Source organism: Olea europaea, unplaced genomic scaffold (genome assembly GCF_002742605.1).
Source record: "Olea europaea var. sylvestris unplaced genomic scaffold, O_europaea_v1 scaffold879, whole genome shotgun sequence".
NCBI classification, from domain to species: Eukaryota; Viridiplantae; Streptophyta; class Magnoliopsida; order Lamiales; family Oleaceae; genus Olea; species Olea europaea.
Genome location: NW_019267252.1, coordinates 150,628 through 177,584, shown reverse-complemented (window position 1 = coordinate 177,584; position 26,957 = coordinate 150,628). Strand labels below are relative to the sequence as shown.

Genomic DNA, 26,957 nt, shown 5'->3' with positions numbered 1-26,957 from the left:
CCCTTCTTTCATTTTCCAACTCATACTTGTGTATATGTATGTGCTTCCCAAGTTGCCAATGTGTGTATATTTAATTCTCCTCAAATTCAGCAGCATTTTTCTGTCTGTATTTTTATCTTCCACAGCCGCAATTGTATTTGTGTCTGTTTCCTCCAAGCAGCTGCCCAATGTGGGTTAGTATATTCAATTCCTTTCGCCGCCGTTTTTCTCGATAGGTTTAATCTCCGATTCTCCTCCCCAGGCAGCCGTGTCTTGATGCGTGTGTGTGTGTATATATATATATATATATATATATATATATATATATATATATATGATAAGTGCAATTTGTGTATTTATTTATGGCACATTATTAAACTTTTAAGTTGCCAAATCATTAACTTATATTTAATTTAGGTTAATTTTCATGGTGTTTTTAGTGATGGGCTCGTTTGAAGCATTTGGAAAAGGATAAAAGATTAATTGGCCATTTGATGCAAAGCATGGTGGCCAAATTTCATACTATGAAAGAGGAGGACTTGAAGAAAATAATAAATTAAATGGACCTAATTTTTGGACTTAAATTTGGATTCAAATTCATTAACCAATTGGGCTCCTAATTCGACATTACAAGGTACGACTGAAATTGGAGGAAGAATTGGGATATACATACAAAAAGGCTAATTTGGAGAAACATTAGATTTGCCTTGGGTGCTATGATTATATATCAGGACTCTGGAGCTAGATGGGAAGATAATTAAGCTTCAAATTGTGAGTTAATTTGACTTAATGACTACTCCATAGTTATGAACATGAGTTAATTTGATCTAATGAATACTGTATCGTTGTGAATTTATAAAAACATGTATATGAATATTATTTTAGCTGTATGTGCTATTCCTTTATGATGGTTTTGCTACCTGTAATATGTGCTTCATGCAAATAAGTATCAGAAAAAGAAATCAACAGCTCTTAGTTACTCTTTTTCTCAAATGATACTACTTGTGTCAAATTGAAATGCTAACAGAAATATTTTATGGCACCTGGATAGTCTTACATAGGTTCAAGTGTAGAAATTAATTTTAAATTATATCTTTACTAATTTCTATGATGTTACGTTCTTCTGCTGATATTTGTTGATTACAGGAGACTTGAGGGGTGGATTGGTCTCTGTTTGATATGGAATGTTAGGATCTAAATTGACAGTCGAGGGATAAAGTTTCTGACGACAATTTCAATAGCTGTGTCTACATACTTTCTGACTGTAGGGAAAATAACTATATTTGGTGCACACATCTTATCCGCTAACCAGTTGAGATCAGACTACGGCCTCTTTTCCTTAGAAAAAAAAAAGGAAATAGTTTATATAATCTAATTTAATTGTCATTCAAAATAGGTCTCATTTTTCATTCAAATACTACATAACCAAATTATGACACTATTACTTACACTACATCACCTACTATACGTGCAAGGCACGTGCCTTCACTAGTAATATACATAGGCACAGAATTTGGGACAGCTTTGGGGGGCAAAATTATATACATTCACGCAGAAAACCGAAGCAGGGAGGAGAAAAGAAATTGGTGGCTACCATAACATATGTATATTTGCACGCCTACAAAGAAGGAATTGGCGGCCAATATTTATCCATACACATTGAAATAGGGCTGCCTACTGCTAAAGTTAATTATATAAATGCAAAGGAACAAATATTCTTGAAGCTACATTTGGGCTGATAAGACAAAATGATACACGCAAAAAACGACTGGTTCATAATTGGAATTAATCACGTTTCGTCGATTTCGTGGTGATATCTTTTCAATTTTATTTGTTTAATTCCAACATCATATTAGGCTAATAGTGCATTTATTTATTTTATTTTATTTTATTTTACTTTTGTATTGGATGAGATGAACCCTATTTTTATTTATTTTTAATTCAAGACAAGTAATTTAGCTTAATTCTTGTGTTTGTTCATTAATTTTGCATATTCATTGCATTATTTAATTGATTGGCCACCAATTAAATAATTAGTTGCTTGTTGTAGTGTTGGAAGACTCGCAATAAGTTTACAACGCAACAAAATTAACATGTGTAGTTAGAATTAGGATTAATCTCTTTCACACATGCAATCACTTAGATAACATAAACTAAATACGTGATTTTCATATGAATTCGGATTAGGAATAGGATCGAGTCGTGTTAATCATAGGTTCATGTGTCTTGGAAAAGAGCATTAAAAAAATTAGAGTTATCGATTGTTAAAACACGTGAACGGAACTAGATTACGAAACATGAATTGAAATAGATAGCAATAGGCGGAGTCGAAATCTAATACAATCCTCCATAATTTGATAAAACCCCAACTTTTTCATATTTCTTAGATTAGATTTGTATAAATATAATAAAAAATTCATTTTGTTTTTCATAATTCGAATTTAATAGTAACTAGTAAACTAGAATTAAACATTATTCCTTGTGGGACAATAACTCTTAACTCATCATATCTATTATTTGTCAACGATCTTGTACGCTTGTGAGTTTCACATGAACGATACACTCACACACACACGTAATTGAAGTGGGCAGTTTTATTGGGAAAAATTTCATATACAAGAGATTAAGTAGAGAGCATTTCAAAAATAAGAAACCAAGTATAATATTTCACCAGTCAGATATTGGCCTAGAAATGAATACAAATATTAATTTATTTAAAAATAGAAAACAATCCCGCACAATTAGAGTGAGTTACCATACTCAGCAGGATTCTCCTAAAAAAGAAGAAATCTTCTCTCCAACTGATTCCAGAGGCCACAAGATCTGAAAATACATCCAATTTGACGTTGGCTCTCGCGAAAGTGAGGGTAAAAGCAAATTCTGGTCACAAATTGCAATCGCTAGATCGCATTACGTTGGATTATAACATGAGGCCCTCGAACAGTCTCTGATACGTTACTTCAACCTGTAATTCAAAAAGTTTACATTCATCAGGTGTGTAATTATGATTTATTGATTGTAATTTGTTGTTTATTCACACACACTAGCATCAGTCGATGAAAATGTGGTTTGTAACGGAATTGCGATCATAAATATCGTACAGTGTTGTACGGAAGTGTTGTGACCAACACGAAAAACATGTGACGATCTATTCATAGGATGTAACCTCATGCAATCAGTACGCATGGGTGGTTGTGTCTCGAAATGTGTGACGTGTGACATACTGCATTTGTGACGTGTAATATTAATGCTCTTGTTTGAATCTAATCATATGCTATCCACACTTAGTTACAGTGATTGATTATTGCATGCAGTTGTGACTTAATACGCATATGTGACCTGCATGTATTCAATATATGACCATGACATTCAAGATATGACATGCGTTTGTTGTGACCTATGATCATTTAACAGAATTGTAATCCACATGCAATTAGCTGTGACCAATATACAAAGACATGTAGACACTCTTCAACGGCATGTGACCAATATACAATGGCCTGTAATAAATATACAATGACCTGTGACTTAATACGCATATGTGACCTGCATGTATTCAATATATGACCATGACATTCAAGATATGACATGCGTTTGTTGTGACCTATGATCATTTAACAGAATTGTAATCCACATGCAATTAGCTGTGACCAATATACAAAGACATGTAGACACTCTTCAACGGCATGTGACCAATATACAATGGCCTGTAATAAATATACAATGACCTGTGACCACTCGCAAAAAAATCTGGAAAATAAAATATATGTGACCTGCTTGTATTCAATATGTGATAATGATACTCGAGATTCAACATGTGTTTGTTGTGACCTTTGATCGTTTAACAGAATTTTGACCCATATGCAATTAGCTATGACTGTAATTAGATGTTTGACTGATTATGTTTTTGTTCGTTTTACAGAAATGGGGTTTATTCATGTATGTTTGTTGAATCACAAATTTTGCTGGTGTTGATTGATCATAATTGTGGGTATTTGACACTTGTCGACACAGTTATGAAAGGGTTTAGCTTCGACCCTACAAAAGTTGCTGTGACAATGAAGTATGTCTTGAATAGTAATCTACCTCCAATAACAATCAAGAGTGACGATAATGTGTTGGCGTACATGGTTTCAAAGGATATGAATCGTGACCCTACCAAATATCCAATTCACATCGAGGTCACAACTGTAGATAGCGAAAAACAGCCTATTATGCTATCAGTTGATGTTCAATCGAATGAACATGGATTTTCATTAGTAGATCTATCATCGGATATATGTGGAGCAACAGTGATCCATCTAGTGACAAGTTTGAACATGAGGTCACAGTTGTGGCGGTGGCATATGCTAGGGAGGTAGAGGAAGGAAGAGTTTTTTGTAACAAAGAGATTGTGAAATTGAGCTTGTCGTTTTATGCAATCTAAAATATGTTTGAATACATGGTTATTCGGTCTGATAAGAAAGACTATCTCGTGAAATGTTCATGTGATGAGTGTAATTAGATATGTAGAGCATTGAAGTTAACCAGAACAGATATGTTTAAAATTAGACACATTGTAGAAGGTCACACATGTGCTTCAAACATCATACCCAGTACTCATAGGTAAGTAACAAAGACAGTGGCGTCAACCTGCATTAAGTATAATTATACATCGTCACACACCATATACAAACCAAATGATATACGTAACGACATGCTACATACATATAGAGTATTTTTGAACTATGTCAAAACTTGATGATCTCGAGAGGAAACTTTGAAAGTGCTAAGGGGTGATCCAACTGATTCATTCAATAAGATACAAGCCTTTTTTCGTGCTACAGCAACCAAATCTTGGATCGGTCACAAACTTAGAAATTGATGGTCATAATAGGTTTAAATATTTCTTCATGGCACTAGGTGCATCAATACGGGGATGGAAACATTATAGGCCAGTTATTGTGGTTGATGGTACATATTTAAATGGACACTATGGTGGCACCTTATTCACGACATGTACATAAGATACAAATAACAGCATATATGTACTTACTTTCGGAATTGGGGATAACGAGAATGACAGCTCTTGGACGTGGTTTTTCAGAAAGTTGAAGAAAGCATATGGGGACAGAGACGGTTTGTACTTTGTGTCGGATCGTCACAACAACATCCGGGAACTTGTCACGGGATATGTTTGTACCATCTACTACAAAATCTAAATCACGTTATGGGATAGGGACAAAACATAACACAAGCATTCAATGCAGCTGTTCATGCTTATACACTGTTGGAATATGAATATTATATACAACAACTCGGCTCGATTAATAAGAAGATAATGGATTATCTGGTACTATACTATACATTATCTTATGATGATATTCACTTAAATATATTTGACATGATACTATGCACTATATGATACACATTTCCATGGTTTTGTTTATAGGACGAGGTTAGACCTGAGAGATGGCCACGCTTTCACATGCCTTCAAGCCGGTAATCCATAATGACATCGAATATCGTGGAGTCAGTTAATGCGGTCACAAAGTCTGCCAAGAACTACCCTATTTTAGCTTTGTCGAGTCATTAAGACAAATTCTACAATCTTGGTTTTGCAGACACAAAGAGGACGTCCAAGGTACTTTTACAATTTTGTCAAGCAAATATGAGAAACAGATAAGGGAAATGAGCACATATATGAGTAACTTGAAGGTAAAGGTAAATACTATGACCTAATCTATAATCTGTGACTTACCTGAATTGATCTATGACGTGTGTTGTTACCTGTACTGTTATGTTTCAGTAATATTTGTGCACCATTATATATAAGTATGTGACAATGTCTTTTATTCGTGTCCTACTTTTCATTACGTGACTTATTGTGTCTATAATTTGAATCCGTAACTACAGGTTTTCCATATTAATCAGACAATGTTCTTAGTTAGCGATGAAAATTTCTTTTTTGTTGTTGATATAGAAAATCGGACATGCACATGTAAGATGTTTCAAGTTGATCGACTACCTTATCCACATGCTTTGATTGTGTTTGCGAGTATGAAGATGAATCCATATGAATACTGTTCATTCTATTACACAAGTGAAGCATACAGAAATACATACCAAGAAACCATTTTTCCTGTCGAAAATCCAGCTGAATGGATAGTGCCACAGATGTCCATGACATTGTTGTAATTGTTGTAGTTGTTGAAGGTCTACTGAGAAAAGATTCAAACCAGCATATGAGGAAAATATAACCGTCAAATGTGGTTGGTGTGGTAAAAGTGGTCACAATCTCATGCAGCAGTCTAAAGTGACCAATATGAAATGATCTATGATCACTCTTGAAGACTTGTGACCAATATATAACAACCTGTGACCAGAATGCAGTGCCCTGTGACCACTGTGCAATGAATTGTGAAAATATGAAATGACCTGTGACCACACGTCAATGAACTATAACTAGTATGCAGTGAACTGTGATCACTCTTCAAGACATGTGACCAGGATACAGTGACCTGTGACCAATATACAAAGACATGTAACAAATATGCTCTAAACTATGACCAATAAAAAATGACCAGTGACCAATTGCAAAGACTCCAGAAAATGGGAATGGTTCAGTTGCAATTAGTTGTGACAAAATATGAAATGATCTGTGACCACTCTTCAATGACCTATGACCAGCTTGCAGTGACTTGTAATCACTCTTCATGACCTGTGAATAGAATTAGTGACCTATGAGCAATAAACAATGACCTATGACCAAGATACAGTGACCTATGACAAATATGCATTGATCTGTGACAAATATGCATTGATCTATGACCAATTTACATTAACCAATGACCAACTGCAAATAATCCTAAAAACTTAAGTGGTTTAGTTGCAGTGTCAGTAAACCGATAAACCTGTCTACCACCTGTGCTGATAACATGACATAATGGCATAATTTTGTGCATTAAGTGTTGAGACTTAGTTCTCGATACATCATCAATCTTGCAAAATATGATATACAATGAATCTTCTGAAAAACAATGTAATAAAGTCTTCAAACACTAATGAACTTTTTGATGTAAATAGACAACAGTAAAAGGTATGTCGCCATTACAAACGAATTTCCAAACATGAGAAAATGCTTTCATCTATTACAACTTGTGACTGCACATTGCATTATCACTCTAAAACAATACTTTCTCCTCCAGTTGATGTACTGTCTTTCTGTCCTTCCCAATTTCACGATATTTGAACAACAATGAAGTTATATCTAACCGTGCTCTACCCGCATCAAACTTCATGGGCATGGATCCTATATCAACATGCAGCATGTACTTTGTATATTTGACCATGTATATGCTACAATCATGTATAGGAATACAAATATCGGTCTGTTTAGGTATGAAATACAGCATGTTATAGTACGTTCAACTATAAGTGGAGGTAAAAAACCTACCCATTTTTCTGTTGGGGAAGAAAGAAATCAAGATCTACATTCAACTTCATGGAATCTTTTTTCCATATTCCAACACATTTCATGAGGTACGGAAGCATGCTGACAAAATGTTCAATTCGAATACGGACCTTGATATCATTGTATGTCTTCTCGAACGAATTCAATACACGCAACGTATAAGCTTTTATGTCCAACACTCTAAGCATCCAATGTGCTTTGTTGGTAGGCTAAAGTGGGATAAACACAAGGTCAAGTTCAGCCCATGGAGTGCTCAATGGAATTCGTGCACTGGTAATATCATCAATCATTCTATCATCTGTCACAACGATATTTGCATCATCCTTGAACTTCGGATACATATGCTTGAGCTTGGCCCAAAACAACGAGTTAGTTGTGGTAACTACGAACTTGAGATCTTTCACACTTCTTGCCACTTGACGTATGCTACGAAGATGTAAGTACAATAAATAATTAAGAAACCAGATAAACAACAGAAACATGATGCACTGAACTATTACTATGATGTGTAACCCAATTAGTATGTGTAATCAATAGAACCGATAATTAGTGACCATTCAATAACCGATCTGTGACATCATAAATACATGTGAGCTATACTGTTGTACCTGCAGATATGTGTTTTCTGTACAACACATATTGTGACCTACTGTACGTGTGATCTACGACCCATGCCTTATTTGTGACCTACTGCACGAGTAGGCTGTTAGACAGTACAGGTATAACCTATGGCCTTACTAAATGACATGTACAACACTGCATTTGTGTGGACTCTGTGTGACTATTATACAGTGATCTATGACTAATGTGATCTGTATTGTGACATGTCCTTTAGATATGTCACTTGTATGTAGTAACTTACCGAACTAGTCAATGACACCTCACTGGATACAAGTTCATACCACCATGCCTTGTTTCCCACCAAGTATTGACTGACGGAAATAGGTGGATGGATGACATCATCTTTATCATTGAACTTCTTCCTGCGAACGAGAAGAACAGATCATTATTTGGAAAATTATGAAAATAGGACAAAAATTTCATACTTATTATGCGGTTTGTATCCTCTTTGAAACCAATTTTGAAAGTCAACAATGTCTACATCATTTGCATTCTAATTGTAGTGTTCGAAGACCACTACATTTTCTGACGATTTCATTTATCTCACTTCGTCGACAACATAAGGGGATTGAAGTGCTTTAGTTGGCTTTGGAGCCCTCTTCACTGGCAATCCAGAACTTGGTGCGGTCTCAGGTGAGTGCTGCATAATAAATGTGTGTTTCAATATGTGATATACATAAATCAACAAATACATAGAATTTTTTATACCTCTTGCTCAATACATTCCGTCTCCTTCAATACATTAGATATGACTGAGTCCACTTGCAGTTCAACTTCCTTAGATGTCTTTATAACAAACTGGCTTGGTTGTGTAAAACCAAAACTGAGATCAAAAGATGGAGATTCAATAGAACATGGGAATTCAACCGCGCACACTGAGTCAACCTTCGCTTTGCCTTTTGAATCAACACTTTTTTCGACGTTTGCAGCCTGAAAATTAGCACAATAATGCGTTTGATGAAACATGTATGTCCAACAGTTTGTGGTAACAGATAAATAAGAGGCAGTCACATATGGGGTACTAACTTCATATGTTAGTCTAGATTCTCCAATAGTTTGTGTTAATGAGTTCTCTTTGAATTTGTCCATAATTTCTTCCATTGAACTAGATATCAATGCAGTCACAAAATCGAACATATACTGCATGTGCGATTTGTTGTCCAGCATGTCGATACAGATTTCACCTTGCATGCGAACAACAAGCTTCAGTTTCTTTTGCTGCTCAGACTTCAAAGATGACACTTGTGACTGCATCGCCTGAAGCTATTTTCTTAGTGACCGATTCTAGGACTGGAGATCAAATATCTGTCCTTTGAAATAATTCCTCAATTCGTCAACCATTTGCATTACATGAATACCTATAATCAGGTAACTAATGATTGTGAAATATAACATTCATCTGTGACCAATAGTGAACGTATATTGATGTGTGACCTTATAACTGAAACCTGTGACTGGAATATATTTTTGTGACCTGAATATCATTAATATTAAATGGACTTGTCACATGATAGATGAAACTGAAAGAGCTTACATCTTTTGACAGCTGATCCTCTGAATCAGTAGTGTCATCTGACTTATGCTCCCCACTTGGAGAATCTCCATGGAATGATGTCCCCTTCCAACTAGGTGGTGGGTTAACAAAGTCATCATCGTCAATGTGCACATCAGAGTGTCCCATTCTTCCATCAATTATCAAAAGTATGGGAGTAGATTGTCTCATCCCTGAATCACTTGGATTTATACTAGTCCCAACACGATGAACTGATCGATCTGTGCTACCACAGTTTCTCTTCTCTCCATGTTATCGATCGGGTGGGACAGATTTCTCATACTGCACCTCTGTCATGTATAGCATTGCCATTTTAGCTACGAGGTCCAAGTCACATATTTCCAACTGCCATTCACATCACAACAAAAAGTGTAATGTCAGCAACAAAAAATTATATATGAATGAACAAATATAATTTTGCACATCACATATTCAATATGTTGACATGGATTGTGATATAACAAGAGCAAGCAGTGTCATGAAAATTTCTATGACCTATTTTGAACATGTGTGACATATTGAATAAAATCTGTGACTCCGTGAATGCGATTTTTGGCTTGATGACCTAAGTAATATGATCTAGACCATAAAAAAATGTGCAACTTCGCATATTTCAAAAACAGTAATGCTACATCAGTGGTCACTTACATCCGGATTGGAGAAGTATTCAGGCCCCTCGAGCTTCGCAGCCGAAGGGTGATCATCAATCGCCCAGTTTATTATCGAATAATGACATGAATATCATTAATACGAGACTGGGAATTGTCACATAAATCCACACTTGAAAGGCTACGAGCAAGCCTCTGAGTCTATAATGTGTTGTTCTCTTACTAAACCCCCTCCTCAATGAACTTACTAGCGTGTCAAACAACGATGTTCCCCATGGAAACACATTCATCGCATTAAAATCTTCAACTAGTACAAACAAGAAGTGATTCACAGCCTTCTTCTAGTCTCTCAGATGTAGATAAGACGTTATGAAATACAATGCACCTAGCATGAAACATCCTCATCCGGAATGTTAGTTACACCAAGAAATGCTTCCTTGACATCTTCATGAGAAACATTTTTCAACGTTAGAAAATACAAAATTTTCAAACGTGATGGAGTCGTCTCCATCCTACTTGTATCAGCATCGCCAACCTATCTCATACCAGTGACCAAACAAAACTCTGAAATTAAGAACCTTACAAATCTTCCAGCTATGTTGAACCACAGCTCACTGTCATTTGGTTGTTGCTCCTGTCTCAGCAGAAAGTAGTGTATCAGCTGAGATTGGATAACAATTTCCTCGCATTCCATGAAGTGGAAGAAATACGTATTCTGAAGGATTTGACTTGGGATTCATTAAGATTTTTTTGAAATTTGACAGCACATCTTTCACAGGGGTAATTGTAATTTTATTCGAAAACCAACTCTTCTCGAGTATAGCGTATCTCCAGGCCTGTAATATCGGTCACAATAAAACTTATCAGTTGGTCACAGATGGGAATCCAGGTAGACACAACATCAACATATAGGTCACAGGTCCCTTCCAATAGATCATAAATCAACAACACACATACAAAATGACACAATACCCTTCCATAATTCACAAACGAGCAACCACTTTTGAAGAAAACATTAAAAACCCTTTCTAGATTCTGGCATTTCATTTACAAATACACACAACAAATTCAATGCAATAAACCTCACAAATTCAAAATACTTCATCCATGCACATTACCTATTGATTAAAATGTACATAGGTATGCTTGAAATATGTGAACATCTGAAAAATTGAAAACACACCTTCTTCGTGAGCGGTTTTATGACCGATCGTTCAGATTTGTGTCTTTTAGAGGATGAATCCTCCTACACTTCATCAACCTTCCTTTTACCTCTTCTTCCTGACTCATGGATTTCAATTTTCTCCCCTCGTTTATCACTTCTTGAACGAGTCATTCTTGAAATTTTAGAAGATTGCGGTTCAACTATGACCACCTTTTTTTGGAAGGAAAGTATAAAATATATATATGCACGAAAGTGGATGAAGGTCATCGGAGAATCGTCGAAGAATGAACACTAGTGAATGGCAGAATATGGCTTGGATGAACGGCGATTGTAATCGTAAAATATGAATACGTGAGGAACGTGGATTTTATGGAAAGGACGTGTAGGGAGGTTTTAATGAATATAGAGTTTCCAAAATTTAAAAGACGTGAATTTAGGGAAAATAGTAATTAAATAATTTTAAAATAATTAATAAACGAAAAAAAATCTGATTACTAAGATATTAAACTTTCACTCTGATTTGGAAACTATGAATAGTTAAATTAGGTTTTATATAATTTCCACTTTTTTTCTCCAAATCAGCCCTCCGTTCCTTTCTTAGTTGGCGTGTAAATCCCTCCAAATTGTCGTTGGACTTCCATTAAAACTCCACTTAATTATGTAATTTGATTCTAGTCACAAGTCCACTTGAGGCCCAATTTATTTTCCACAAGTTTTCTCTCAAGCTGCCCATGTTTTTTTCTCCAATTTGAAGTCACATTTCACCAAACAAAATAATTCCAGCCCACTTTGTAATGTTGAATTAGGAACCCAATTGGTTAATGAATTTGAATCCAAACATAAGTCCAAAAATTAGGTCCATTTAATTTATTATTTTCTTCAAGTCCTCCACTTTTAAAGTATGAAATTTGATCACCAAACTTTGCATCAAATGGCCAATTAATCCTTTATCCTTTTTCAGATGCTTCAAACAAGTCCATCACTAAAAACACAATGAAAATTAACCTAAATTAAATAGAAATTAATGATTTGATAACTTAAAAGTTTAGTAATGTGACATAAATAAATACACAAATCGCACTTATCACAGAGTTACCAAAGAATTAAGTGAATAAAAAGTGGATTATAAGTTGTGGGTTTATTGAAATTGTGGATAAAAAAATATATCTTATTAGCTTAAATTATGATTCAAGTGTTCCAAAACATGCACCATTATACGAACATGTTTTAATTTGGTCGATGATAAACTATTCAATGCAATGACCAAAATGTTGGAACTACTAATTTCTTCATAATTATTCCCTTCTATCTTGCATCTCGGGTTCAATTCCTAAACTTATACTCGATCAAATTCACTAATTAAATCAATTTACCTCTTTTGAGTTCAAAATAATCATATCTAGCTAACTCAATTTACTACAGATATATGATTAGAATAAGCCTTAACAGTGCACAGTAAAATCACCTAGCAATTCCTTAAAGCCCGCAACAATAAAAAAGTGTATTATCTACTTTTCGAAATTTACTACATGGTCTAAATGTATAACTCACCTATCAAATTGTAAAAAATTCACCTAATCAATGAAATAGTCGCTAATTAGTTCAAATATGAACAAAAGTAAAATCAATATTTGAAGCCTTAAGATACGATAATCTTGTGAATTAAGATTAAAGGCTCAAAACTAGTTTACATCATTAATCCCAACTATTAGTTTAGTTATACATCATAATTGTTTATTTTTATTTTTGGGGTGGGGTGGAGGGGGGGCATCACCAGGTTTAAGGAAATAGAGAAAATTTTTACTTTTATTTTTATTTTTATTTTTTTTTACACCTACCAAGTGTTTAGAACCTTGACTTCTTTCTCAAATTCCCATCATTTGACCTAGATTAGGTCCTTTTATAGTGTTGGACTGCCTCGAAAATTGTTCGCCAAAAATGCCCAAAATAATCTTTGAATTAGAAGACAAATTGAAATTTTCTTCAATCCCAACAAGTTTCATTCTTTTATACTTTAGTCCCTACTTCAAACTTTTTGGTATGATTTTGGTCCTTTTTGATCTAAATCGTCAATATTGATCCCCCCAAATTTTCGAAAGCTTCGACATTGGTTCTCCTAATCTCCATAATCACCCGAAATTGATCCTCCGCAAATTGTGTAAGTTTGCAAACTTTTTATAAGTTGAATTTCTATCCCAAAACTTCTGACTTTCGTCAATTGCTCTCGTAATGTTTCTTGTCAATCCCATATAATCTGAATAGTCTTCAATTTTTCCGAACCAATTCTATTGAGGCTTAATATGTGTTTTAAGTATGTGTTTTACCTAAAATGATAATATGTATGCTAAATTTAATATAAATTGTCTCAATTTGCAACTATTTTATCATGTACTAAGCATAGATGAGCATGCAAAATGTACTATCAAATACACTCGAACTTAAATCTTTGATCTTCCCAAGCAGGATTATGTACTTAACACAAAAACTACTTAGTTATATAGCTTTTCATATGTAACTCAAGTTTTGAAACTACTTGAATACTTTATATACGGCTTCTAAGCCATTCTCCCAAAATCAATTTTTTACTTTCCGATGCTCAATCCATTCGTCATAATTCTTTATGTTGGTTTTATCATAACAATGGTTAATTATATTCATTTTTTTCTTTGAGAGATACACATCCCAACTTGATATTCAATCTCTCACCCGGTATGTTTATTCCAAGGTTAGTCACAATAAACTAATGTCACTATAAGAAACTATGGCTTTCTCCATCAGTTTTCTGACCAATCAAAAATTAGTCGGTAAATACTAACAAATAAAAATTTTAGTTGGGTATACTTTTACAGACTGGAGTTTTCCCGACCAAATAGAAATAGCCAATAATAATCATATTTGCCGAATTTTTTTTTTCGGACCAGTCTAAAATTAGCCACTACAACTATTGTATCAACCAAACAAAAAAAAAAAAAAGACTAGTCTGCCTAGACTATACATTTTTGTTGACTGATATGAAATGGGTCGGTAGATATCTTATTTTTAGCCTAAAAATATGGCAGGCAAGGACTTGGCACCTTAGCATTTACTGACCAAGACAATATAGTAATTTGTCTAGATGAGACATTTGCCGACCAAGTTAAAAAGAACGGTAAGTGCCTTATTTTTTGTCCAAAAGCATGTGGCTGACATTTGGTTATGTCAAGAAGTGTGTTTGAGTACGTACATTGTTCACAATAAAATATTATTTTGTAAAAACGAATATAATTTTCATTTCTATGTTCTAAAAATTTAAAATTTCAAACAAATGAAATGAAAATTGTAGAAAAATGTGAGAATTTGTAAATAATAATATTTATTGCAAAAAAATCTTAAATTTTTTTTATCTTTCTTAATTTTATCATATACTTCATGCTTGTTGCACTAATTGAATAAAAATTGGGAAAAAAATATTATTAGAAGCTATTTAAAAATATCAAATGTTATAAGAAAATATGGTATTGGAAGAATGAATATAATATAATCAAAAGAAAATTATTTGATGACCACAAAATAAATAATTTTTGTTGGTTTCTTATAAATCGATAAAATTAGAAAAAAAATTAAAATAAAAAGAACCTACTAAAGCAGAGCACCAAATGATTTGGTCTGGATTTTTGAGAACTAGACTGGATTGGATTTCGAGAATCGGAACAGATTAGATTTTTCTTAATAATTTAAAAATATTTGAAAACACAATAATAAAATAATAAAACTTTAAAGTTGAGAAAATAGCAAAAAAGGGAATTAAATGAAGGAAGAACTGAATTCAATTAGAAGTGACACTAAGTTTAAAGCACTTACAGATTTGGTTACGTTAGACTCTATCGTGGCAAGCACAACATTAGAGAAATTACATGAAATCGTTGCTTGATAAATAGCCCAACTCTAAATAGCATTTTCTTCTTTCATTTAATCTCCTATCGACATGTTCAAACCTTCACAGTACGTTGTGCATTGCTACTACGGATGCTTTAATGATTTCTATAGTTAAACCATTAATAAGTTGTTCATTATATGAATCTGTGATAGTAAGTGTGTAAAAGTAATATTCATGTTTAATCTGTGATAGTAGTTCATTTTTGCTAGTTGTTTTTATTTTGAGTTCAACGAACGTAGTTTGTAAATTATATTTCATGCATACCTGTAAAGCAGTGGATGAATTATTTTTTTTAAGTCTGTTGCCCATATTAATTAATAAATCACAAATCATAAAAGTTCCGACAAGCCTATTTAAATAACACAACAAACACACAACAAGAAAACATTTTTTAATTTTTTCCCCTTAATTTTTCAATTTATGCTTATTTAATTTATTTTTTATTTTTTAGATTTTCAACATCTAGAAAAGCAAATAACATCACACACAAATAACATAGCAAAATACCCAAACTTTAAGTACACATTATTCTCAATGTGAGAGAATATATAAGCCTAAAGAATGATATCAATACTTTTCATTTCATATAATGGCATATCTCCATTAGCACTTGGTCATTTATCTTTCTTTAGTCTCCTTTGCTTGTGTATTGCAAAATATGTCAATCATGCCTAAAACCAAAAATGAAAACATAATTAGCTATAAATTGGTTAGGTGCATGCACATGTAATTATGTGGGATTTTGGTCTAAATATGTAAACTAGTTAATGACATCATAGACTAGACCTATACCTAAAAATATCCAAAATTTTTATTGAATTTTTTTCTTATTAAATGCATATGATCATTTGCAATAATTGTATCATGGTGGGCTGAAACGTGCTGTGCTAGCTATGCTACTTGAAATTTATCAACTTCGCAAATTTCTTTCTTTACTCTCAAAATTTTGAAATGGCCGTTCTCGCCTTCAGTGCTCCAACTAGTCCATCAATTTTCTTTTCGGGTTCACAAATTCTTGACCAATCCTAAATTCTAAAACACTCTCCGAGGTTGCATGGTTGCTAGGAGATGGTGCACATATATACTTAATACTGCTTGTTCATCTTGCACCTATTAAGAATAGGTCACCTTTTTTTCAACATATACTATGGCTAGACTTGTTGCTAGGAGTGGTAGACCCAAAATTACTGTAATATCTCCGTCTTCCTTAATATCTAGAATTATAAAATACATAGAAAATATAAATTTATGTACTTTAACTGCACATCCTTAGCCATGTGTTGTGGATATGCCTGACGGATCTATGAGCAAGCCACATTGACACTTTAGTTGCTTTTACTCCTTCCAAACCAAGTTTTATGTAGATAGAAAGGGACATCAAATTAACACTTGGACATAAATCCCATAATACATTAAAAGTACAAAAGTTTCCAATAGTGCATGGTATTTTGAAACTACCTGGATGTTTTAACTATAAAGCCGTTTGTTGAGCAGGACAGAATTACCCTCCTTATTAAAGCTGATGTCCCGTACTCTTAAGATTTCTTTTCTTGGACATCTCTTTCTAGAATTTGGCATAACTGATAATCTTTGCTAAAGCATCAATTGACACTGAATAGGATAGTGATTATCCTACAGGCTTGTTACAACATATGATTCATGAAGAGAAGTACGAAAGAAAAAACCTCACGAAACATAGAGAAACTCTCAGTACTTAACTCTATTTTATTATCAATGCATAATGACAAAAATTAACCCACAAGCCGAGTTAAATAGTTAGGAAAATTCGAAAATATGGAAAAAATTATCAAAAATGGCAAAATCCTAAATATCACACCGAAATAAAATATGAAACAAAAGTAGTAAGTTGCCAAAAAATTGGTTCAATCCGGATTCTCTAACATATCGAAAAATGGAGACGAAATATTACTATAAATAGTAAAAAATAACTAAAAATTGAATTTCAGAAAGAAAAACAGTGAATTTTGGGCTCGAAATTGATGCTCATTGAGCATAGCTGGTGACCACGATATGCATGTCGAAAAAAGCTTTCTGAATTGGGGTTATAATAGCAATTCTGATAACCATAACAAAAGTTATGGCCAAATTACTAAAAACGTGTCAAAATTACCCCAATTAAGGAAATATTGCATTTATTTTCCATCTTTGCGTTGATCCTCCATCTCATGATATCTCAGTGCCATCAACGTGCTATCTGACATATCAGTATCACTCGACTCGGACTTTCCTACATCATCAATGATTGGGATGTTAATATGCAACTTGTTAAAGGACACCAAAAATTTTACAACCTGATTATTGAGCTTTTTCTTGTACAATCTTTTAGCAAAAGGAATAGAGGCGTAAAACCATTGAGTGGACTTGGTACCTTCGCCTTATAGAACTACGTTCTGTCTTTTCTGATCAACTTTTTTGGTCGATTCAAGTTGTTCTTTAACTGTTCAGAAATCAATACTTGTTTGTCCTTCTCATTACCCTTTTCTCATAGGTTCATGGTAGATGTACCCCCAATCCTCATAATTATGGCTTGTTTTCTCTTTCCATCTATACATTTTCGTAGAATTTGAGGGAACTAAATTGGAGGTATGTATGCTTTAACTAAAGTAGTTGCATTAGTCTATGGATGTCGAGAGTATCATTTCTGTGAATGTTATTGGCCTACAACTACTCCCATAGATTAGTTTTGGTGTTGCTAGGCAAGGTATCATACAGTCTTTTTGACTATTATAGATCAATTTGAGTATTCTTGATAAAGGGCTGCTGAATTTATCATTTATTTTAATGCGATGAAGTATTTTATCGGTCTTTTTCATGTATTACTAAAACTTCTTCCCAAACTTTGTCTTCTCCTACTGGCGATTAGTTGAATACCACTATCTTGATCTTTCAAGCACCTAAAATTGGGATTCTACTTCCATCCCAGATTTTATGTTTAAGTATGGATTTTATTACAGGAGTGGATTATTCTGTACTATATCCTCCCGTTTTATCTGGAGTTGCCAATAATAAGCAATCCTTAATAAGATATTTAGGCCCATAGTTTTCATAGACCAAACTCATTTGGACCTCGTACACACCCTGTACTTAGGCTTTCACCAAGAATTCTATTTGTTTCATTAGTGCCACAATATTTACATCAGGGATTAATAACTTATCTAACTCATATGTTCCTGCTATTCTCTTTGGGCCTACACAATCTGACGAGAATTCTGAATGTGTCTTAGCAATCAACTCCAATTGTTTCATAGCTTCATGTACTGATTTAATTATTGTAGACCTATTTGCTGAGGAGTCCACATGAAAACTTGCGAAAATCATTAATCTCAATTAAAGTTTTTAAACCAACACTTTGGCTATATTCTTTGCAATTTATTAAAGAGTTGTACCTACTTCTCTCTTGATAATTAATTGTGTTCATATCATTTATTAAGAGAGATGTTTTCACTTGTAATTTTGATTTTTCTTGTTTTGGATTGTGGGCAGTGTTGAGGTCCAGAAAAGCTCAACGTTGTAGAAGGATTGGTGCTCATTGGTTGTAAGTCACCGGAAGCGTTGTATGTAGAAGCCTGAAAAATAAAATGAAATTAAGTTATTATTTTGTGATGGTTTAACACCACGAGTCTAGCCCATTTAAAAAATGAGGGAAGCTCAACCCATTTAAGATTATGAAAACCCAAGCCATAACTTAATTAAAAACCCAACAATTTAAGAGATTAAATTTAAGTAAATTTGATTACAAAGATTTAATAAATAATTGGATTGCCTCAATGGTCATCTACATGGTATTTCATATAGGCAACTCAAGTTCGAATCACCATATAGATGTTTTTATAAAACTTTTTATATGAATTATTTTTGTATGGCTTAGAAACTTTTCAAATTCTTATTTAAAGGCCAAATTTAACAAACTTAATGAATATATAACCCCCCTCCCCCCCTCCCCATTCAGTTTTTCATTAAAAATGAAGGTAACAAGAAGAGGAAGGTTACTTTTTCATTAAACCTCTTTTCAAATCGAATTTACTCTTATTTTCTCTCAAATATACTTCATGTTAAGTTAAGTTTAAAGAATAGTAAGGGTGTGAAGAAGAAAAGCTTTTTACACATTTGGTTCTTTTATATCGAAGAAAATTCAAGGTAGGTAGAGGTGCAAGTGTTTATTTCGTTTTCAAATTATGATTTTTCGATATATGTTTGAATGAAATGGTACCTTCGGGTATAGTGCTTCGGCACTACAATAGTTTGAATGCTCATTCTCCGATTCTACGTGTTATGATAATGCTATGATAATTGGATTTTGCCAGAAATTTATCTACGTGTGACGGTATAAATGTATAGTTCGAAATTTCTAATTTGATAACGAAATGCACCTATGATATCTATTGAGTTTCAAACTCATGGATTAATTCTCTTTCTACAGGTTGAATGGATTTTCTTTGGAGTGTGGATGATATTAAAGGATGATGTGACATGCCATGGAAAAAGCCGGTGACTTGAAAATTTTAATTAAATCATGAAATGTTTACGTTTATTTTTTAATTTTTGATTTCTATGGAAATCATATATGGAACTCTTCTAAGAATATTTCTTTATGAATAAATTATGTTTGAAAGTAAATGTGTCGTAGAAATAAATTTACAAATCACCGTTTACAAAGAATGTTAGCTATTTAAAGTTTTGCTGTCTCTTCGAAAATTTCAGTTTCTGCCTCGTCTTTAAAAATTCATAACTCTTTCTTTACTTGGCATTTTTATACAAAGCCAATGGTATTGGATAGCCTGATAAGTTAGCTATTGAATAAATTTGGAATCATGTCAATTTAATGTTGGTAGAATTTTATATGTCACTTAAGGTAAACTGCATTGGCTAGTGTTGCTTTTTCTAGCTTTTGCCTTGACTTAAAAAATTCATAACTCGACCGTTACTTAGAATTTCTAGATGAAACCAATTGGATTTGATAGTGTCATGGATGAGATACTGAATATATTTGAAATCATATGGTTTTGATGTCTGTGAAATTTTATATGTCATTTTAAGTGAACTGCACTGGTTTACCTTTTAACCAGGTCGTTGCTGTGTTTTGAAAAATATTTTAATACATCTGGAAGCTAATTTTTGACTATGTCATATTATAAGGAATTTCCTACTTCACATTAAAATTTGATGAAGTTTCGAGGTTGATAACTATGCAAACGAATTTATTTTGAAAATTACCATTTGAGATAAAAACTAAAACAACAATATTACTTTTAAAGATTTGCCAAAAATTTCACGTCAATAGTCGTTATATGCATGAAACCCGTTCTAAAAATATTTTTGAAATTTTTTTCTTTTAGTATTGAATTATTTTTTAAAAAAATTCTTGAATTAAATTCTAAAATTTAATCTTTATACCTTCCATTAAAAATATAGTTAATAAATTTATGGCTAAAGTACAGTTAATCTAGTGACGTTTCGATCCATGCGGGTCGGAGCGCTACATTGTAAGGGTTGGATTGCACCATAATTCAATCAATTATAATGAAAAAGACCTTGCACATGACGAAGAGCATGGTAACGAAGGACGTAGATCGTTGGTTTGATCGAATCTCCATAACACATCGTTTACGCCTTCTCTTCCCTTCTACTTATTATTTTTCTTGTGTTATCTTCCATGCTTAATTACTTTAATTGCTTAAACATGCATTTATTTTTGAAAAAGATTTAGACAACCAATTCACCCCTCTCTTGGTTAATCGTTCTTGGGCTTTTAGGTATGCTGTCGCAAAATTTCCCGAGCTTGTTTGAAGTTTTAGCTTTTGTAATTCGTTCAAACGCTGGTCTTTCAATTACTTGGTAAATCTGGAAAAGGGCTTTACTGTCTTTTTCTCGCTTTTCATTACAAGTATTTCTTTGTACTTTAGTCATTCCATCTTCAGTCTGTGGATCTTCAAAACCTTCATCAACAATATTGTCGAGCTTCATAGATTTCAGTAACACTTTCATATTGTGACTTAAATATTCATAATCTTCCCCCATTGAAACGAGGAATAAGAGACACCAAATTACTTGGATTTGCCATGATTTTCTTTTCCAAGTTATGTTGCTGTTACAATATGTTAGGACCGAGGGGTTGTAAAGAATGAAGTTAATGACACGATATGAAATTAATATGGATTGCAGCAATATAATAATATATATCAAGGTTTAAAGTAAAGAAGAAAAGAGAGTTAAATGCAGAGGCAAAATGTATTATTGATTGACAATGTGGAGAGAATACAACGACACAACAATTTTGGCATCTACAAAACTAAAAGAAGATACCACTATTTATAGGTACATGGCATAACATAAAGATGAAAATAATGTGGAATAAGGAAATAATATATTTCCATAAAACTCACGTAAAATATAAAGAAACAAATTTCCCCATATAAAAAAAAGGAAATAATGTATTTCCAAAAAAATCTACTCTAATTTGGGTTAAAAACCCAACAATCTCCACCTTGACTCAAATTCCGGTACAATGAACGAAATTCCAAGATTTCAAATCTATTTGTATCGAAATAACCAATCTCCTCAACATAGTAACCAAAACTCTCCAAACCAAGCCATCATCCTCTGCAAGGTATCTACAAGCGACACCTGAATCCAGATCCCTGGTTTCCAAAATTCATCCAAGAAATTACTGTTGACCAAACAAGGTCGAAGCACACCCTGTAACAGACACCAAATCAAGTGCTTGATCAGAAGGTCCTTTGTCAGAACTATCACCTTCAACGATCCCAAAAACATTACAGACATCAATAACACTACCGTACCTACGCTTCATAAGTCCATCCCTGACATTTGAACACAATGCATCTGCTGAAATGAGTGGCAAAGTGGAATCACCAACGCTCTCCCTAGCAGTGTTCTGAATCGACCCAGAGCTCGTTATAAGAGGTACTGTACCAAACTGTATATCCACCACAGTATTGAACTTGTCCAGATGTTTCAAAATTGGTTCTGCACTTTCCTGCAATATGTACAACTGGGATCTCTTCCGTCCCTCCAGTACAACTCGGACACCTCTTCGAACCTTCAAAACTCCACCTCCACCAGAGAATTTATACCCTTTTACATCCAGGGTACTCAACGAGATAAGATTTCTCTTTAGATCTGGAACATGTCGAACTTGGCCAAATGTTCTGACCGTCCCATCCTGCAATCGCATTCTGACTCAACTGATCCCAGCAATACGGCAAGACTCATTGTTCTCCATTACAACTTCACCTTACTGAACAGTCTCATATGTCTGAAATAAATTCCTATCGAAACACATATGATGCGAACATGCCAAATCAATAATCCACTCTTCGTCAAGCTTAGATTCCATGTCAAAAACCATAGTCAACATCACATCTCCGCCATCCGAAAAATCCTCGGTCACATTATCTCATCTAAATTCCATGATTACCCCCCTATGATTTGCAGCTAAATTACCTTTAGCCTGCAACTTCTCACAATCCTTCTTCGAGTGTCCTCTTCGTATGCTGTAGAAGCAAATACACATTGTTGCTCTTCCTAAATCTGCCCCTCCGTCGACCACCATGAGATACAAGAGCTTCCCTATCACTTGATGTAGCTCCAACCAGATGCTTCAACTTCTCCTTTGAGTGCAATGCATCATAGACATCGTCTATAGTCAACATATCCCGACTGTACAATATGTGTCCCGAAACGACGCATAAGAGCCCGGTAGCGAACATAACAGGATCAAGGCCATATCTTCTTCATCATATTTAACCTCCAATGCCTCCTAATCTGCGATAATTTTCTTGAACACGACAATATGGTCTTCCAACGACCCTCATTCCGCCATGCGATGGGAAAACAACTTCTGCTTTAGAGCCAGTTTGCTAATAAGACTCTTGGTCATGCACAATTGCTCTAATTTCAACCATAAAGCAGCAACCGTTTTCTCCTTCAAGACATCCTACAGAATATTGTTGGATAGATGAAGATGAATAAATAACAAAGCCTTCCGATCCTTCTGTTGTTTCTCCTCTGTTGTCCAATTAGCTGGCATCTTCTCAAAACTCAGCAACACATCATCCAAATCCAACTGAGCCAAAATAACCCTCATCTTTACTTGCCACAACGAAAACCTTGTATTGCGATCGAGTAGCGGAATATCAAACTTCATGACAGCCATCTCTGAAAAACTTCAACCAATCTACAAAAGACCTAAGCTCTGATACCACTTTTTAAGATCGAGGGGTTGTAAAGAATGAAGTTAATGACGCGATATGAAATTAATATGGATTGCAACAATATAATAATATATATCAAGGTTTAAAGTAAAGAAGAAAAGAGAGTTAAATGCAGAGGCAAGATGTATTATTAATTGACAATGTGGAGAGAATACAACGACACAGCAATTTTGACTTCTACTAAATTGAAAGATGATACCACTATTTATAGGTACATGACATAGCATAAACCGCGATTTTGACTTCAACTTGGGCATATACCATGATTTACCTCCACCAGTCACTGAGGGGCCGGGGGCTGGTGGTCCAGGATATAGTCTGACTAAGCTGGGAAACCTGGGTATCAAAATAAAAAATAATGTGGAATAAGAAAATAATATATTTCCATAAAACTCACGTGAAATATAAAGAAACAAATTTTCCCATATAAAAATAAGGAAATAATTTATTTTCAAAAAAATCCACTCTAATTTGGGTAAAAAACCCAACACAATATTCTATGAACAATTTCTATAATGTTTGAATGCTCTGATACCAGTTTGAAGGCAATATTATTTGGATAATTTGGAGAAATATAGTCTGAAAAATTACTTCTTATTGCCTTAAAAACTTATTGCAGATTACATTCCAACTTATACATACTAAAGGACAAAGGGAAATGCATTAAAATAAACGTGGTTATTACATATCCATGAAGACTCCTTAAATTACTCAATCAATTATTGAAATATTAGTAGACACTTGACTGAAATAAAGTTCAACAAATGATTCTTGAATTCATCAGTGACCATTAATTTGGTTTATTTTCCAACAATATCCAATATATATTGGCAAAGAGTGTTGGGATTTGAAATCATTGCCATGTGATCAGTATTTTCTGTGTCCATCTCTTTCACTATTGGCACTTCAAAATTTTCAATTTCCCAGTGATAGAAACAATGTTCGGCATCAATTGCACTGGCTATAATGAACGCATGCTTTACGGATCCATACTTGTCGTTGGAAAACGGGCTCCTTTTTGACAAATCTTCCATAAAAAAACAGCTTGGCCTCACTAAAGTGTTTGCTAATGCAACATCCTACCATAGTGAATTAAAAAACTTGTTAGTCAGTTTATAGCATTGTTTCATTTCGACCACTCAACTTGTCCTTGGCTAATTCAGTCATTAAAATTTTATTTTCTGTTTCTTTTTTATATTTCAGGGATTATATTTGCTAATTTAATGTAAATGTTAACTTGAAAAATCTGGTGGTGGATTGTTATCATCTGTAGGGAAAATCCCAAGTGTCACCAGTTCGGTTGGCTGAACTTTTCTGAAATCCGATAAGTTTATGAAAATGAGGAATCCGGTATTCTCGATTTCAATACCGTATATGCCTTTTGTCCGGTAAGATGATATATAACAGCAAGTTATAGTCGTACAACTAATTGGATAATAACAGAATGAACAACAAATCAACTATTGAATTTACTGCAATAAATAACAGAACAAATAATTGAAATTGCAGGAAATGAAATTTCAAACCGAGGCCTGTGTTACACACAATTTCCTTAAAACAGATTCGCCTCCTCACCGTCCGTGCTTGAGGTTTAAAATGAGCGTCCGTTTTCCAGGATACAACGATAAAATCAATAGCTTCTAAGCACCGCAGAAACCACTTCGACGAACTGAACTAGTGTCTGAACTACACCACCACCAAGACAGAACTCTATGCAAATGAATTTCTTGTGTATTCTAAACTTGAAAGCTTTTGCTTTTGTGTGTTAAATGAAGAAAATGAGCCACTATTTATAGGCTAGGTTACCATTAATGACAATGATCTTTGGAGTTCCTCATCTTTTTCCTATGTGGGACAAATTCATTTTTTCCACATAAACTCTATTTTAAGTGGCACAATTTGAGCCTCAATTTCTCATTCACCCGAGCATCAACTTTGGCAAGTAAGGATATGATTTCGATGTACTCACGGAGGAGAACACAAATCAACTTTCATCTTCCAAATTGAACAACCGGTTCCTCCTCAAAACTCGTGCCAAAGTCGGCCAATTTTTCCAACATTATCATCATGTTGGATAAAAAATAATGTCTTAAAAAAAAAAAAAAAAAAAAAAAAAGGACCTGTCAGATCAATCGACAACTAGTCTGGGTATAGGGTCAAAATAAGAAAAATGTTATTCGTTTAAAAAATAAAGAATCTTTTTAGTTCCCCTTAACTTTTTTCATTTTTAAATTTTTTATACCATTGGTTCCATTCTACATATTTTTACATCAGGTGGGGAGCGTTGATATAATCCGGATGCTAAGTCCTGCGGACCAAAGAGTGCTGACATCAGATGATCTTCGGGTCTTCCAAATTGTGCGATTTGAGTGTCCGAAGAAGATCCCGTCGGGGTCCGTACAAAGTACTACCAAACAAGTTAATTGAAGTAAATTAAATGAAATTTATTAATAATGTCTAATTCTAGTATGACAAGATATTCCTGTGTGTATAATTTTACCTCTTCCAAAACATAGGATGGCCCATGTGTAGTGTCAGGCATGAAAGCCGCAAGAAAAAACTGCCACAGAAATCTTTTCAGGGTATTTCTCCATTGCAAAAGCTAAGTTCATGCCACCAAGACCATGTCCAACTAGAACCACCTTTTCATCTGGAGGAATCAACTCCATTACCTTAAATAATGGCAGTGTATAGTCGGGAAATGTACGAAGCTCGTCCAGGCTTTTGGGGTCAATGCCGGAGGCTGAAAGATCAAATACCGTGACGGAGTGGCCGGCCGCCTCCAGCAGCGGTTGTAGCTTGTACCAGCTCCAAGCTCCAAAGCAAGCATCATGTACGAGAACAAAATTCCTTTGTAGCTTTTCTTCCATTCTTTTGCTTAGTTCGTATGTATCTTACCCAAAAATATCTGTATATATACAGAAACGTGTGGTTGTCAGAGAGAGAGAATTATTAAAACGTGAACCAAAAAAATTGTAGAGTTAGGACCAGTGTTAAAGAGAGTAATTTTAAAAATAAAATGTGGGGGGGGTCCACTGTACGGAAAAAATTAGGAAGTTAGGACCCGGGTGAAAGAGAATTAAATTTGAAATTGATATGAGAGTAGGTGTCCATTAATCAGAAAAACCATAATAGAAAGTTAGGACCATGTAAAAGAGAATTGTGTAAAACGTGAAACTGAAATGAGAATAGGTGAACATGAATCAGAAAAAAAATAAAAAAATAAAAAGAAAAAGAAAAAGAAGATAGATTATCATGTTCACGAAAAATCAGTGAATCACATTAATTATGTAATAAAACTCATCTAATAGAACTCGATTTATTTCTTGCATAAGCAGCTAATTTATATAAAATAAGTTCTTTATGTCAGAAAATTGATTAGTACAATCAAAAGAAGAAAACAAAGAA

The 26,957-nt window shown here is 34.0% G+C and overlaps 1 pseudogene; it reads right to left on the bottom strand.

Annotated features, from left to right (window-relative positions):
- The window catches only part of LOC111392103, a 71,078-nt pseudogene extending 44,574 nt beyond the window's left edge, over nt 1–26,504 (bottom strand).
- Nucleotides 26,505–26,957: the final 453 nt, after the last annotated feature.